The 15,245-nt window shown below is 41.6% G+C and overlaps 1 long non-coding RNA gene across 1 annotated transcript; it reads left to right on the forward strand.

Annotated features, from left to right (window-relative positions):
- Positions 1–7,284: 7,284 nt before the first annotated feature.
- LOC145511688 (uncharacterized) lies at positions 7,285–15,045 on the forward strand. Its single transcript, XR_014058054.1, has 4 exons — positions 7,285–7,411; positions 13,060–13,168; positions 13,691–13,840; positions 14,783–15,045. It is a non-coding gene; the product is annotated as an uncharacterized LOC145511688 (long non-coding RNA).
- Positions 15,046–15,245: the final 200 nt, after the last annotated feature.

Raw genomic sequence — 15,245 nt, forward strand, 5'->3', positions numbered from 1 at the left:
CTCCTTAATAAGTTTCTCTCCGCTAGTCCCCTTTCATTAGCCAAAAAAAAAAAGGTTTAGTCTCATATCCTACAAACCAATCAACAAGAAAGCATCCCTAGACCCTCAAACTGCCGTCACGTCATTTTCCTTTGCTTCACTCCTGTCGAGCCATCTCAGCTCGCTCTTCTCCGTTCTCCTGATAACTTTCCAAAGTTGATCAGTGATCTCTTATCCATCAAATTCACAAGCTTTTTCTCATTTTTCTTCTTCTTGGAATCACAGACTTTTCATGTTATATTCTGTACTCTTGACTCTCTGCTGGGCACATAAGTCCTCAATATAGATTAGTCTTGTCATACTGGCATCAGCTTCCAAACTGATCTCTCTACTGAAAATCTATTAATTGTATATTCTACTGCCAGGATGACCTTTTTTAAAAAAGGGGAAACTTCAACTTTGCTTAAATATCTTAAATAATCTAGCCCCAACACCCATTTCCAGCCTGGTTGCCTGTTTCTTGACACACCAACAACCAAAGTGGATGACACAAAATGGAACTATTTCCCTCTTCTCCAAACAAGATGTGTTCATTTCTTCAAGCCTTTGATTGTGATGTTTTTCCACTTTGAACTTCTCTTCCTTCCTAGTTCTTTATGTCGCAGTGCTCCTTGTTCTCTAAAACGTTTCACAAATGCTACTTCTTCTGTGAAGAAGTAGCCCAATTCTATTAAATGAGTGACTTCTTTCTCCTCTAAACTTCTATATAGCCTTTCAGCATCCCTTATGCTATACATTCCAATACACAAATGTGCATAATTACTAAATTTAGAGAGCATCACGTCTTTCCAAAATGGCTGCATCTTTCTTACACAAGGAAAACAATACAAACTACTCTATCTTTCTTGTCTTGCTTTAGTTTAGACAAGACACACCACATGAGAACTGGGAAAACCATAATTTTCTTTAATATTTTGCCTATAATTTGTAACACAACAGAAAATATTCCCGTAGACATGTTTCAAATTTTTCCCAGATGCCATAATCTCGGTCCTATTTGGCAATGTCTTCATGACACCCACTGAGCATCCATCCAGATGTTGAAAGAGTCTGGTGGATGGGAACTAAAATGATCAGCAATTTTCGAAATAGGCCCTAGGTGGAAGTAATTTATATACGAAGAAGAGGAAGGAGGAGCAGGAGGAGAAGGAGGGTGCATTACTTGACTCAGAAAAGGTAGGGGCAGGAAATGTTAGTTATTAGTCTCTGAGTGTCTAAAGAAGCTATTACATGAGAGACAGTGAGCAGCTGTTCCACGTTCCTACTCAGAGGAGGACAAACGCCTTGGGCTATTGTTGCACAATCTCTGTGAGAGATTACACAGAGGCAGGGGGAGGAGTCTCTGGACTATAAAGTTGATAAAACTGTGGGGTGTGATAACATGTCAAAAAAAGGGAGGAGAGACCTCATTCCACACTGGGGGGCAAGGTGAGGCCTTGGCTGAAAGAAAATATACTGGAGATAAGGCTATTAAGGGGTTTTATCCCGAGGAAGTCATCCACAGAGAGAAATGGTTCTTTATCACACCGTATATGAGAAAGCCCTTTCAGAAAAAGTAAGTTAGGAATAGCGATCTAAACTCAAGGAAGGAAAAAACATTCTGAGAATGTGACATTGTGGGTGGATGCCATCACAGAAGTGACCTTTGCTTTTCCTGGGTCACCCACTTCCTAGCACCGTGACCCTGGAAAAGTTACTCAACTGCTCTGAGAATCAGTTTTCTCATCCACAAAGTGGAGATAATGGCTTCTCCTCCGTCACAGAGGTGTGAGTAGTCTCTGAAGGGTTGCTCAAGAAATGCTAAATTTGTATTATTTTATTAGATATGTGGCCCCTTCTAGGCATGATGTTAGGCATGTTCCCAGTCATTATCTGCTTTACAGAGCAATCATCCAAGCCCTATATGAAAGAGATGATATGATGACTTTTCACCAGAGTTATGTTCTTTAATTAAAAATGAAAGCCCTAGGTATCAAAGACCAGCCTGCTGAGCTTCCTTACCTTTCCCAATCACGAGACATTTCCCTGATGTCTGCAGCACATCTTTGACATCTGGGACAGAAGACCAATTTGCCTTTACCCCTACGTGCTTCCACCTGTCACCATTAGTATGTGATCTTTATAAAATTAAATTGAGAGTGCACCAACTTTTTTTCTCCATGCTTTCTACCAAAGCCATCAAACTTACAAATATGGTGTCTGCTTAATAAAATGAATGGATGCAAGAAAGAAAATTCCTGTATTTAATTTCACATGTTCAAAATAGTATTTATACTAACTAATGTATTCATGTTTGATTTGAGCTATAATGGATTTCTCAGCATTTGATCAACTTGTGATAGAAGGTTTGTTTGTAGCCAGTGGTTAATACACAAAGCATATTTCCCTCTGGGTCATTGCTTCTTTCTTCCTCTGCCATTTAGCTTCAGAAAAAGCCAATTTTCTCAAGGTTCCCCGGGTGTGAATCCTTTAACTCTTCTCTGTTTATATCAAGGGAAGAGATCAACATTCTGATCTTGACAGTAGTTATTGTATATCAATATAGGCACCTGGTAAGGTTTCAATTCCCCATCTGAGAGTCAGTTCAAAAGCACAGAATGCTGAAGTTACCTATGTAGTTATATTAGATTGTGTGTGTGTGTGTACACTTTCACACTTTCACTTGGATTCTCAGGAACAAAACAAAGAGTTCAGTACAAAGTGTTTTATATATAGCTCCATGCAAAATTATATTAATGACTATCTCTATGTTAATAGTGAAATCTAAAAATCCAAACTGCACAGTTGAATTTATATGGCTGAGTCAGAAAGAGTCATCATAATTGGAATTCGGCAACATGTTTGGATGATGGAAATCAGTGGGGCATGGCAATCTTTACTTTGAGTTATACATAAAGATAGCTTAGGACTGGAATGAGGCATGCATGATGTATAAAGGAATCCTTAGACACTATGAAAATAGTTCACCACTGTGAAGAGAAAAGGGGAAGGTTAAATTACTTTGGCTATAAAACTCCATGTAATGCAAAAACCAACTGAACCAACTTTGTTTTCCAGATGTCTTCAGCACTGCATTATTGCAGAAGTTGGAGGAGTATAGGAAGATGATTTCAGGGTATGCCTGATACTTTGTTACAGAAACAACAATAACAATGATAAAAGTTTTAAATGATCCTAGGATGGCCAAAGGAAATACTATTGCACAGGTTTAATAAAATATCTGTTTATAGCAGATGACCTAAAACATCAGCCTCTGGAGTAAGAACCACTCAAGTTCGAGCCCCAGCATCATCACTTACTCTCCGTTGGTCCTGGAGAAAGTCCTTCACCTTCACTGAGTTTTAGCTTCCTCGTCTGTGAAGGTGGACCAAACAGGGCTGATGTGAAGTTTAAGTGAGATATGAATAAAGTTCTTAGCATAGAGTCAGGGAGAGGAAGGACTCAGTAAATTGTCAGCTATAGTGTTGATAATGATGAGGTGAAAATAATGAAGAAGAGGAGGAAGAACATGAAGAAGGAAATCAGCCAGATTCTCTATCTGTAAATCCTTGTTAAAAGAGACTCCCAAGAGGAAGCAATTGTCTGATGATGAAGGGTGAGAATCCTCTCCTTCTAAGGGCAAATTATATTTTTGTGAAGCATTTAGGTGCAATCCTTTATCTGTCCTTGTAGGAGAATATTCATTGTAAAATTGAAATGGGGTTGTATGACTTTTGTCAGATGGAAAGACGAATTTTTTTCACCTAGAATTAAGAACAAACCTTAAACAGGCTGTTAAAAATTCTGTCCTTTGGCCAAATCCCTATATAGCTAAGAGTTTATGAAACAGCAATTTCTTCTCTCTTCCTAGTCTTCAGGGACAGTGGGGATGGCGTGTAGCACATCAAAAGTCAAGATGCGATGAGCGGGAGTTCTTGAAACTGATAAGCTGATCCTAATATTTATATGAAAATGAAAAGGACTTCAAATATTTGGAGCAATCTTGAACAGGAATAGCAAGGTTGGAGGATTTACATTACCTGGTTTCAATATTCTGGAAAGCTGTGATAATCAAGGCAGTGTGATAGTGCCGTGAGGATTCACAGAGCAATGGGACAGAGCAGGAGATACCCCTCGGGCGGTCGTCTGATTTTTGGCAAAGGGGCCAAAGTAATCCAATAGGAAAAGCAAATTCTTAACAATAAATGGTACAATAAATAAAAGAAAGTAAGTACCAATAACCTGGATATCTGTAAGGAAAAAAAAGTGAACCTTGACCTCCACCTCACATTATGCACATCTTTAATAGACCTAAACAAGAAAGCTCACAGCATAAACTTTTAGAAGAAAACATAAGAGACTATCTTCATGATTTGGGGTAGGCTAAGGGTTTCTTCTTATGTGATAGGACAAAGAAACACTAACCATCAAGTTTTGTTTTATAAATTAGACTTCATTAAATGAAAAGTTCTTCTGTCATCAAAGACACTTCTAAGAAAATAAATAAGCACACTGAAGATGGGGAGAAAATGTTTGTAAAATATATATCTGACAAAAGACTGGTATCCAGGATCTGAAGAACTTTTACAACTCAGTAATATAAAGTCAAATAATTCAAAAGTAAAGGGGGCAAAAGACTTGAAGATGCTGTCCAAAAGAAGATTTATGAATGGGCAATAAGTCCACAAGAAGATGCTTAACAATAATCATCAGGGACATGCAAAGCAAAGCTACAATGAAATACCAGTCACATGTATCCATGAGGAAGGCTAAAAGAAAGACTGACGACCTCAAAATCTGACAGGGGTGTAGAGTGATTAGAACTTGAAAACATTATTGGTAGGAGTGAAAAAGCAGTACAGCTTAAAGCAGGTACCACCTACTTTATGAGCCAGAAACTCTGCTCCTAGGTATCTGAGTGAGGGAAAGTCGCTCAGTCGTGTCCGACTCTTTGCAATCCCATGGACTATACAGCCCGTGGAATTCTTCAGGCCAGAACACTGGAGTGGGTATCCTTTCCTTTCTCCAGGGGATCTTAAAGATCCCCTGGTGGTATTTACCCAAGATAAATTAAAAACATGTGTCTAAAAAGGCTTATACAGTAATGTTCATAGCAGATTTATTCATAATAGCTAAAAAACTAGAAAAAGCCCATCAACAGGGTAATGTAGAAATAAACTCTGCTCTATTTATACAATGGAATACCGCAATACAAAGGGGGAAAGCCATACTGATTACAGACAACAATATGAACAAATCTCAAAAACAATGCTGAGGAAAGAATCCTTAGACAAAGATTCTACTTACAGAAATCTTAGGAGAGGCAAAAATAATTTATGGTGGAAAATGTCAGAACAGTGAGTGCCTGAGGGGACAATAATTGTCTGGGAAGGGATACGTGGGAACTTTCTGGAGTGTGGGTGATATTCTGTATTTGAATAGGGGTTTGGGTTATACAAGTGTCAAAACTCTGAAATGTTTCTTTAAGGTTTGTGCATTTCATTATATATAAATTTTATTTCAAATAAAAACACCACCACAAACAAATATTGAACTCTAGTTAACAATATGCATGCTGGGGGAAAATGTACTGATGTTTGAACTGGCTTTGAAATACATCAAAAAACAAGATGGCTTGATAGATATATTGACGGATGGATAGATGGATTGTTAATGAGCTAAAGTAGGTGCAGTAAAATGCTAACGGCACAGTCCAGGTGTGTATGTGGGTGTTCACCTTAGAATTCTTTCAACTTTTCTTGGTGTTTGAACATTTTTTATAATAAAATATTAGGAAAAAAGTTAAGGCTGAATAGGTAGCCAAGACCCAGACAAGTGAGTCTGGTCATCTCCTGTAGTGGGCAGAACAGAAGAGCAAGGAAGGTTTTCAGCAGGGTACTTCTATGATCAGATTTACACTTTAGAATCATTCCTCTGCCTGAGGTGTACAGGAGCAGTCCCCAGCCTTTTTGGCACCAGGGACTGGCTTCATGGAAGACAATTTCTTCATGGACTGAGATGGGGGCAGAGATGGTTTGAGGATGCTGCTAGCACATGACATTTACTGAGCATCACTGCGTCAGCTCCACCTCAGATCATCAGGCATTAGATTCTCGCAAGGAGTGTGCAACAGAGACCCCTTGCGTGTGCAGGTCACAGTAGAGTTTGCTCTCCTATGAAAATTCTGCCGCTGACCTGACAGGAGGTGGGGCTCAGGTGGTAATACAAGCGGTGGGGAGCGGCTGTGAATACAGATGACGCTTGGCTCACTCGCCCACCCCTTACCTCCTGCTGTGCAGCCCAGTCCCTAACAGGCCACAGGCTGGAGGCCTGGGTGTTGGGGACCCCTTGTGTACAGGGTGAATCACAGGCAGAAGGAGAGGAACTAACTTCAGTCTAGGAGGCCAGTGAGAAAACTATTCCAGTTGCACACCTGAAATGTTTGACAGGGTAAAGTGAAAGTGAAGGTCTCTCAGTCACGTCCAACTCTTTGCGACCCCATGGACTGTCCATGGAGTTCTCCAGGCCTGAATACTGGAGTGGGTAGCCGTTCCCTTCTCCAGGTGATCTTCCCAGCCCAGGGAATCGAACCCAGGTCTCCCGCATTGCAGGCGGGTTCTTTACCAGCTGAGCCACCAGGGAAGCCGGGGTAAGGTCTGTAGAACTGCAGCGGGCGACGGTCAGCTAGCGGGGGAGGGGGCCGGAAGGAGTCCAAGACGGCGCCCAGGGGTCCCGCGTTATTCATAGAGGGAACGGCCGACAGTCTTGGAGGAAACGGAGATGAAGCCAGTGAGGGGTGGAAGCAGTGGGTGAGAAAAGACGCTTCATTCCAATCACACATGCTGGCTTTGAGGTTCCCTATGGTTCTCCGAGGTAAAGGTGTCCGGGTGGCGCTAGTCATGAGGGTCAAGGGCTCAGAGGAGACGTCTAGGTTGGAGATGTGGATTGTGATATCATCAGCTAAATGATGACAGTTGACGTTGCGCCAATGGATGAGAAGGTCCGGGGGCAGAACATAAGTGGACGAGCCCTGAGGTGCTTCCCTGGTGGCTCGGATGGTAAAGAATCCGCCGGCAATGCAGGAGACCTGGGCTCCATCCCTGGGTCGGGAAGACCCCCTGGAGGAGGGCATGGCGGCCCCTCCAGTACCCTTGCCTGGAGACTCCCCGTGGACAGGGGAGCCTGGCGGCTACAGCCCACGGGGTCACAAAGGGTCAGACACGACTGAGCGACGTCACTTTCACGTTTCAAGAAAGTGGAGCAAGCGGAGATGGCCAAGGAGGAACAACGTAGAGCAATGCTTGTAGGTCTCAGAAGCACTGAGAGCAAACTTCATACAGAGAAGAAAACAAATAACTGTTCCGGCTTCGGGGATGAGAAGAAGAGAAGGCAGGCAAGTTTTCACAATGGAAATGTCAATGAAACAAGACTCTGAAGGGTGAAGAGGCATTTTCCCATGCAAATAAAGGAGATGAAACAAAGGCAGGAGGGACAAAAGGAAGGCCAGAAGCTTCAAGAAGCGTTCAGGGACTATCAGGCCATGTATTTTTAACCGCAGGTTGGGGATTACGGTTTGGCTTTTTCACCAAATATCAGCCTGTTGGAAATATAGAGTTGGGTTAGGGAAGGACGATTTCTGTATTTCTACCTGATATAAACCGCTAGCTTTCACCGGACAGCTTGTTAAAACAGATTGCTGAGCCCCACCTCCAGAGTTTCTGATACAATAGGCATGGGTGGGCCTGGTGATTTGAATTTCTAATCAGATCCCAGGTGATGCCAGTGCTGCCGTTTCAGGGACCACAGTTTGAGGGCCACTGAGAAGGCGGAGAAGAACAGGCACCGCACTAGCCCTCCCCCCTCCAGCCCCCCAAATCAGCTTCTTGGGCAGGCCTCGCTTGTCAGGGGGGAGTGAAGGACACTGGGAATGAAGGACTGTTTCCATCACGCAATCTCCCCATCCTTCTCCCTTTCTTGCTAGACAGATCCTTTCTGTTTATTCTTCAACCTGAACAAATTTTGGAAAATTTCAAGGCTGGGTCCTTTTCAAGAAAGCAAACTCCGACTCACCCGAGTCCCAGGGCTGCCTTTGTCCACACACCCTGCTGACACACGAAAATGAAAAACCACTGCTGTGCCTCTCTCCACAGTCTCGGCTGCCTTGTGGAGCTGTTTTACATCAGTGAATCATTTACCCTCCCGAGAAGCCAGCCCAGGTATTCCCAGAAGGTAGAATAAGCAAGCATGGAAAGATGAGGAAGCTTGCGTGGATGGGGAGCTGTTACAGGAAAAAGATTTTCGAGCTGGACATATAATAAGGAACTTTCTAGAAAGGAGAAGAGCCTGAGGACTTAGGAGCCTGGAGTTCGGAGCAAAGCTGCTTAGGTCTGAAGGTCCTGAGGTAACCTGACAAATGAGTCACCTTCCGGGTGCCTCAGCTCTCTCAGTTCTCAGCAAAGTGACTTTAAGAATAATATCTGCGAATAGTATTGCAGTGAGATTAATGAGCCAATAGGTCTAAAATGCTTAGACATTGTCTGGCACATCCCAAGGGTTATAGTTGTTGAAGATCCCCTGGAGAAGAAATGGCAAACCACTCCAGTACTCTTGCCTGGAAAATTCCATGGACGGAGGAGCCTGGTGGGCTACAGTCCATGGGGTCGCAAAGAGTCGGACATGACTGAGTGACTTCACTTTTCCCTTTCATTCTTGTTACCGACAGAGGTATCGACAGAAAAATGGCTTTGAGGGGTGATGTGTCCCCTCTGAGCGGTTGTCTGAGCTGAGATGTGCAGGTAGGCGGGAACTCAGGGACAGAGGAATCAGTGGCTGGAGGGCCGTGACACAGGTTGATGTTTTCAGCTCTAGGCGGACAGAGGATTTCAGGAAAACTACAAAAGGTTAATTCTCCACAGTCTCTATATCCGCTCACAACAGCACCATGACTACTCGATTCTAAATGTTGCTCTTGTTTTAGTGAAAGACGGAAGCTCACTGCCATCGATACTCCACAATTTTAATATCTTTCAAACTGTCTATAGATGATGCACATGTTTTCACATATAAATAAAAGTCAATCCTGAGAAAAAGTGAGCATTTTGAATTAGGTGAGACGCAGGGACACATCCATCCTTTCATTCAGCGCTTGTTGAGTCAGTCATACATCAGGCACTGGCGATGTTTATATTAGTGTTCATAAGCTACAGTACCTGGCCTTCAAGGAGTTTATGATTAGTCACATTGGCCAGAAATAAGATACAAAAGGTTAAGAACCATTCTGTGAAATAAACCTAAGAGAAGTCTTTCAATACTGAGTGAGAATCTACAATTTTGCAAATCTTGGCTTGGTAAGTAGCAGTAGCAACAGTCCTGTGGATAAATTTAGTACAGAGAACAGACAAAATCAAAACTGAAGAAATCCCAAAGAACAACACCTCCCCTCTCCAGCAGCCTAGAATCAGCCTGAGTTTGTATAACATGTTGAGTTGAAGGTCCTGAGGGTCACTTTGCTTTTGAGAAGTAAAGCATGAGGGCAAGAAAGAGCAATCCCTGCGTGATGAAGCAGAGAAATGACATCTTCAGAAAGAAAACAGAAAGTCTTTAAAGTAAAATATAATCTAAAAGATAAAAATCTACCTGGCAAGGATAATAGCCATTGAGGTGTTAAATGCATGCATTAAATTCTGATTGGATGGGGTAGATAAACAGATGGTACAAAAGATAGATTGTCAAGAATCTTTATGAAAACTATATATTGTAGTTTAGAAGCTGGATAAAAAACCTGTTGCTGAAGATAAATTTAACAAAGAATGGAGAATCTAAGAGAAACAATTTCAACAAAAGAAGTTTAAGGTAAAACAAAAATTTCTCCTGAAATCATTTTTAGTAAAATGTTGATGGAGACTAGTCTTCCAGGAAGTCATTACGTAGCACTTAAGACATGTAAGTGTTCCAACTCTCCAAAGCCAGATGGTATTCATTGTGGGGGTCCCAGGAGGACCCACATGTGAATGGCCAACGTATTGGTCAGGCCATAAAATACAGCCTCAATGCTATGTTCTTACCTAAACATCAGGCTCCACTGGGAGTTTTTTTCTTGAATAAAGGTTTGAGAATTGGGTCCCATCATCTATTACTGCAGAGGAATTATTTCTGGAAATTAGAAAGGTGTCTTATCCTCAGGAGATACAAGAAATTTAAAAACCCTGAGCCTCTTGAATTCTAAAACACTTTCTCCAAAGATTAATTGAATCAATATGCCCTTATAATCGTGATATATTCTGAAGTAAAAAATAAAATCAATATTCAATTTAAATTCTTTCTGGGGAAGGACAACAGAATGGGGAGAAAAATAATCCAACATTACTTTCTAAAAGTGATTTATATTTTTCTGGGGTTTTTTGCCCTAAATTTTGTCTCATGAATATGTATCACGTCCATAATCAGGAAAGATGGTTGAAACAAAGAACTATAATATAGTAATATTAAAACATTTCTTAAATTGTGGTAGCTCTACTCAAAAAGATTTAGGACAGCCAAAGCCAAGCATAATAAGAGTTAAGGCGACCACTCTGGATTAAGACTCCAATGGAGAATGCAAGATGGTTGGTCCAGTACATGGTATGAAATTGAACAGTCTAACATTACTTCATTCTAGAACAGAGAAAAAATATTAGAGACTTTTTTGAGCTATTTAAACACTCAATGAAATCTAAGCAACTCCACATTTTCACCCAGATGCTAAGGGAAGACGGAGAAGGCAATGGCACCCCACTCCAGTACTCTTGCCTGGAGAATCCCGGGGGGGGCGGAGCCTGGTGGGCTGCCGTCTGTGGGGTCGCACAGAGTCGGACACGACTGAAGCGACTTAGCAGCAGCAGCAGCTAAGGGAAGAAGAGGGACATTATATGAAATTCATAAACAGAAAAATTAGTAAAAACATGAATTAATTTTTTACTTTATACAGCTAAAACATAGAATATTGTGTTGAAGATGTTAGTGGGGAAATCATGGAGATTATATAGTGGAGGTATATATTTATACCTGATTTATATAGTGGCTTATATAGTGGAGGTGTATATTTTACGATCATCAATTATATTTGTCTCCACAAGTATAAAAATAGTATTCTATCAATCTTTCTTGTAGGTAATGTGGAGCTATTAAAAGCAATAAGACATCAGTTGATTACCTACAAAAGAGGTTATATTTATTTCCTGTGCTCAGCAATCTCACACATACCCATCAGTTATCATATTATGTGGTCAACAGGATACCTGGTGAGGGGGTGGAGCAAACAATTGATCATTTAGGGTAGATCTTTATTTCTCTCACAAGGTTTTTTTTACTGGAAGCTCTTGGTCTTAGGAAGACTAGTTTATTTCCAGGAAACTGAAAGCTCTGTGTAAAATAACCTCTATTATGCATGAGATACCATCTGTCTCCGGGTCAAAGAGATGATATACTGTGTTTCAGGACACTGGCTCCTTTGAGATTAAGATAAAGTCAGACACTTGGCTTCAAGTGACTGTCTGCACCAGTCTCATACCCCAAAGTTTCCCCGTGGCCTGATGTCAGTCCCAGTCTGGAGGGCAGAAACTCTTCCTATGTGGCAACAATCCTTCATTTTAACTGATAGCTGACATCCTCCTTAAGAGCAATTAGCACACTGAAAACTCCCACCAATTAACCTTGGCGGGAAAATAATTACAATTAATGTCTTTACCAGGGTCGAAGACTATCATTTCATTGTGCTCATACCCTTGTTAGCACATAGATTTTCTATTAATTTGCCAATCAGGTATGGACTTCAGTCTCAGTGTACATGTTTAAAATGTGTAGAAGTTGATCCTCCAAAAAACACTATCCTGTGACACCTTTCATAGAATTAAAATGCCTAAGCAGCCCTGCCGATCCAATTCTTCCTTTGCATATCTGACTTCTGAAAAACACATTTTCTCTTTATAGTGCTGAAGCAAGTAGCCTTGAGCTGGAAGCTAGACTGAAGGTCAAACAAGGGAGAAAATCTGAAATGAATCAGATACATTTCATTTTGCACAAGAATTTTCTATCACATTTACCTCTATCAAAAAAACCAGCCTATCTTTCCAGCTTACTTTTTACCTGGAGTCAAAATTAGAGTTTGCAAATTGTAAATATAGGGGGGAAAGATAATTTTAGCACACGGTTTTATCACTGCCAGCCCAGTGGTTTTCATAACTAAATCTCACATACTCTGAGAATGTCATGACTACCTTACCGTGTGTGGAGAGCAGAGGGGAACAAGCCCGTTTCCACCAAAGGTCAGAGAGAGAATCCGAATGACCCGGGGAAGGACAGAGTGTGACCTATTTGTGATTAAACGCTGAACAAGTTCAACTGAGTTAGGAGAGTCGGCAGAGTTAGAGCCAAGGAAGATGCACCATGGGGCTCAGACACATTTCCCCAGCTTTTTCAGCTCCCTTGCCCTGCACACCCGGATGACGCCAAGGTTGCTAACTGTTCTTTCAGAGCAGGGCATAAATGCTCCTCCCTCAGGGTAGTCATTAAAGCTGGTAGAAGGTGAGGATCTCCTTTAGAGATGCCAAGTTGCACTTCTGTTGATTCCTTCTTACTTAAGGGCAGAAATAGGCAAGGGGAGCTTGCCCTGGGTTCCAACATCTGTTAACATCCTGGCAGGAACTTTCAGCAGCTGAAGTCAATCAGGTTCTGGAAAGTGCTAAGCAATCGTACCAACTGCCCCCAACTAACAGCACCTCCGAATGTGCATGACCAGCCATATTTCAGCACGCTCTGCCCGGCGGTGTTAGTCATGTGAGCAATTCACAGCCCACTTTACTTGCTGACTGGCTTAAAAAGAGAAAATTAAATACATTTCTCATAAGGATATTTTGTGAGATTTTTCCACATCATTAAATAAAACGTAGCCCTGGTTTAAAGGCATTTCCTGAGAGAAAACATTTCTTAACCTAAACTAACTGAAGGATGTGAAACAGTCTGCCTGTATACACCATAATATATTTTTTTTTTTCCTGATTACAGGTAATGGCCCTCCTATCATCCTGCAAAGCTTACCCGTATCATCGGATTGTTTCCTGGCCTTCCGAAAAGATTGACTGCAAACTTTTTAAAGCAGTTCTAGGGAAAACGGGTGGTTATTCAATTTTCTCCTTATAGTTACAAAAGGCTGAATGGTATCGGAGATGACATTTCTGAAATAATTAAGAAAAATAACGACGTGCTCTCTTCGGCTAAGTCCATGCTTCCCTCGCCGCTTTGACGTAACAAGCTATAACATTGCTTCCTTATTGTTGGAATAAGGAAGATAAGCTCAAAGGTGACAGGCAGCAAGAAGTCGCTATAAAGCAGATGCTCTAAAGAAGGACAGAATCAAATGGAAAGCTTTCTTGTTTGCCATCAGAATGCCTAGTTTCACTTTCTTCCCAAAGAAGGGACTGTACTTCCCTAGCAAGGGCTTAAAACACTCAAGAGTTTGGGTTTGCAACACTGTTTAATTACTTTGGATCCCCAGTGAGGTATATTACCACCCCTAACTCCGTCAGTTCATGGTTTCCACATAGGGACTGAGGTGTTGTACATGATTTGTATTTCTTTTTTTTTTTTTAACTTTCCATTGGAATAGCCACATGAGATGTTCTGATTTTTCCAACAGACTCTCCTGGACTCTTTGTCTGAGTCAGAAATTTTCTATTAAAAAGAAAGAGAGAGCGAAAAACATGCTCCTTCCAAGAAGACGCCACACATGGTCTGTTTAATCCCAGGAGTCTTCTCTCCAATTTGAAAGTCAACATCAGACAGAGAGGTAATGCTTTTTCGTTTTGTTTCAATCCAAACTCTCACAGTTGTTCAAATTGAATCAAGAAGCAAGAATTTCAAACTAAGTGGTGAGCTGAAATGAAACGGGGAGACATTCATTCTACAAGGTTGTCTGGGAGGAGTGCTGAGTACACCCTGAGAGAAAAATAAAGCAGGGGGCAAGGTTTCCATAAGAGGTTATGGCCGCACCACAGTCCGCAAAGCAGTGTGCAGGAAGAGCATGCACATACTTCCCGCAGCACAATCGAAGTTGCTATACGATGGCTTGGTGAAATATTTCAGTGCTGGGGCTTTTGAAAGAACTCTTGTGACTGAGATGCCTTCAGACATAAAAACAAAGTCGGGCTCCAAAAAGCTTTAGTGACTCTTGTCCCAGCTGACAACACTGACAAATGTGCACGTGTGAGTGTGCACACACACACACATGCTAGGACAAGAGTGCTGTGTCTAAAGAGAAACATAGAACACTTTTCTCCTTGGGATGCTGGATCAAATTCCCAGTCTCCTAACTAAGTTAGGACTTGGTCCCTGCTTTGGGCATTGCCCTGTGGCAGAGAGTAACCTCCTGCTCCATTGCTACCCCCTGCAAAAATAAAACCTTCAAGAAGGAAGAATGTCCTATTGTTGGGGGAGAGTTATTCCTCTAGCTTCTCAAAGAGGAGGTATTTTTGGCATCTGGGAAGAGATTGTGTCCAGAGGGGCTTCTTAGTTTTACAGCTGGGTCCACTCAAACCCGCCCAACAAGCCAGCATCACACAGAGGAGCCCAGCCAAACACAGGCACTTCAGTCCTGCTGGATTCACTTGGTTCTGGTAAATGAAATAAAACCCCAAAGCTTAGCTTTTTTTATTTTTCTTAGGGCAAAGTCCATTTAGAATTGATATAATCGCTTGCTATGGTTACATACGCCACATTTATTTTTAAATAGCTCCACGTCCCAAGGGCTCCTGATTTCCATCCACACGGCAGATAAAAAGGTTGCAGGAAAATAATTTTCAACATGGTCTGCATGTTACCAGGTTCCAGAAAGGCACGTCTGGAGACACACTCCTAAGTTGGTAAAGAACTGGGCTGCTTGGTAATCATGCCCTGTATTTTGGGTCCTACAAAGGGTAAAAAGAAGAGAAGCGAAAAGCAAAGGAGAAAAGGAAAGATATACCCATCTGAATGCAGAGTTCCAAAGAATAGCAAGGAGAAATAAGAAAGCCTTCCTCAGTGATCAATGCAAAGAAATAGAGGAAAACAATAGAATGGGAAAGACTAGAGATCTCTTCAAGAAAATTAGAGATACCAAGGGAACATTTCATGCAAAGATGGGCTCAATAAAGGACAGAAATGGTATGGACTTAACAGAAGCAGAAGATATTAAGAAGAGGTGGCAAGAATACACA

Source organism: Giraffa tippelskirchi, chromosome 6 (genome assembly GCF_054371585.1).
Source record: "Giraffa tippelskirchi isolate mGirTip1 chromosome 6, T2T-mGirTip1v1.2.pri, whole genome shotgun sequence".
Lineage (NCBI taxonomy): Eukaryota > Metazoa > Chordata > Mammalia > Artiodactyla > Giraffidae > Giraffa > Giraffa tippelskirchi.